A 2667-nucleotide genomic window follows, 5' to 3' on the forward strand; every position below is an offset into this window, starting at 1 on the left:
TGTACAATGTTCAACAACATTACATACGCTACTGTAACAAAGCTGTGATGCCGCACGTCGGCTTGTCTGTCCGGGGAACTCAAGTCGCTTTTCCGGAGATGGCTCAACCGCGTGGCCGTCCGTCTCTACACTAACCTTTTTCCGGAGGACTTTCCAAGAGGAGAACGCTCTCTCTATACACCTCAAAGGCTTACCTAGTGTCAGAAATCACCACGTATCCAGTCTCTCGCCCTTTCTACCCGTTTTTCTCGCCACCCTACCAATTTAAGGGATTCTGCTACTACCTCCTGCGACCAATCAGTTCCTTCCCTTTCTTAGAGCTTTCAAAGACGTCCGCCCTATTTTCCGCCGACGTAGCTTACATTTGCGTCCGTGTTTTATTTACATTTTTTTTCCCAAGCCGGCCGGCACGTGGCCAACACGTTGACCCTTAAGTGGAGACGCTACTCCTTTGATCCTTCCGGCCGTTTATGGCCCTGGCTCCAGGTGGGACTAATTATCCTTGTCGCGTGGCTTTTCGACTCAGGACGCTAAAAGCGACCTTTACAGCAGTATTTACCGAACGTATTCGACATCTCCTGGCGTATATTAATTTGCAGTGCAGTATGCACTATACTATGCACTGCCTTTCTACGACAACCATTCCAGGTGTTCTCTGTATTACGGCATCTAACAATGCCATCGCCATTCGGCCACGTGTATTCAACATATCATTATCTGTACTACGTATCCTGGAAAAGTAATACGTATATCTACCGCTATTCATACAGGAACACTTGGCTCATTGACTTTCTTTGGTTGCCATGCTTTAATTCTATTAATATTTAATTTTAATTTTTTTTTTAAGGTTAAGTTGAAATTATTTTAATCTAACTATTATTAATATTATATTGTATCATTCTATCCTAAAGTCTAGTCGGAATGAAATGTTTACTGGAAATACCCTATATTGTAACCTTGCCAGGCCTTCTGGCAGGGTACCCCCACCTCATGCCACTACCATGTATCGTAACAACCTTCACCATCTATTCTACTCTATCGATCTGTAAACCAATACCTGCAATTCAATCTGTCCTTTCATATAAATTATGTCTTATGTGACTACTTATTCTTATCCTTTGTAATTCCATTACTCATTGCAACTCATGTAAAAACTATGGTAAACCATTCCATTTAGATGTTAATTCACCATAAATACTGTAAAATGTTACACTCAGCTATGTTTTGACGGTACTGAGTATGTGCGTATGTGCCTTAATAAAAATTAAAAATGAAAAAAATGAAAATGAGTATTTACCGAACACCTATTACAGAGAATTGCAGAAGAGAGACGAGACATAACAAGAAAAGGTATGCAAAACATTTTGGTTTTGTATAATGTTTTGCATAAACTAACTGAAAAAATAACTTAAACTTATAGCTTTAAGTTTTATATATATATATAAATCTAAAAGACAATTAGATATTACAAAATTTTTAGTAGAAAATAAATTAAAATTTCTACAAGGGAGATAAAACGAAACAAACAATTATGGAGACAGAAAAGAAAAAGAAATAATACAAGAAGTTGGATATAAATTATTAGAAAAAGACCCAAGTAAATGCGTGTGAAATTGTTTGAATAAAAAATTGGAAGTTTTAAAAAAAACGAACTTTAATAACAGAAAAAGAATTTTAAAGAATAAAAACTGAAAATAGTCGAACACCAAAATTTAACATAAGTGAAAACATAAAAATCTTGTTAATTGAAGTCAGAAATTATTTTTTAAAAATTTTTCTAAATTATAATAAACATAAGCTAAATCTGTTACAAACTTTAATTACAGACTTTAAAATGTTGATAAATTATCAAATAGGTTAAACAATGAAAAAATTCTAATTAATAAAACAGATGAAATTAATGTCTTTAGATATTAAAAAGATGTATCCCGATATAACGAGAAATAATATTGAAAATTCCTGACAGGAAATTCAGGCTCCAGATTGGATAATTAAACTGTGTTGTTAGTAATGAAAAATAATTATTTTCAGTATGATGAAAAGTTCTATAATCAAATTGACAAAATGCCAAAAGAAACACACTTAGGTCCAAGACTTGTAGAGATTTTTTTTATGATAAATATAGATGAAAAATTAGAGACATCAAAAGGAATAAAATTTTACAATATGTACAGTGCGTAGACAATTGTATCAATTTATTTGACATAGAAAAACAAATGAAGAATTAATTCTTCAACACACTAACTCAATAGAGAAAAACATCGAATTTAATACAATTTGACATCGGAAAAAAAAAATAATCGTGTTAAATTTCTTAGACATTATCATTTCTATAAATGGTTATGTTTCAGATTATAAAAAAACGGTTAATGTTACCCTAGGATCCAAAATAGCGGCCGGGAAAATTTTTCCCTACTTCGAAAACTGCGACAGGGGAAAAAATTTCTCCCTCGATTCAAGATGGCCGCGTTTCCGGCCACCATCTTGAATTTCTCTGCAGACTCCGCAGACGTTAACTGAAATAACAAGAAAAAAAATATATATATATTTTTACTAACTTTTCGATGGTGGTTGCCTACTTCTTCCTACTTTTTTTTCATTTCCGATCTATTCTTTCTTCGGTTTTGCCAGCTTGGATACTTTTTTTTCTCTTGGTACGGCTCTTTT

The sequence above is a fragment of the Centruroides vittatus genome, unplaced genomic scaffold, assembly GCF_030686945.1.
Source record: "Centruroides vittatus isolate TY-2023 unplaced genomic scaffold, ASM3068694v2 contig_1923, whole genome shotgun sequence".
Lineage (NCBI taxonomy): Eukaryota > Metazoa > Arthropoda > Arachnida > Scorpiones > Buthidae > Centruroides > Centruroides vittatus.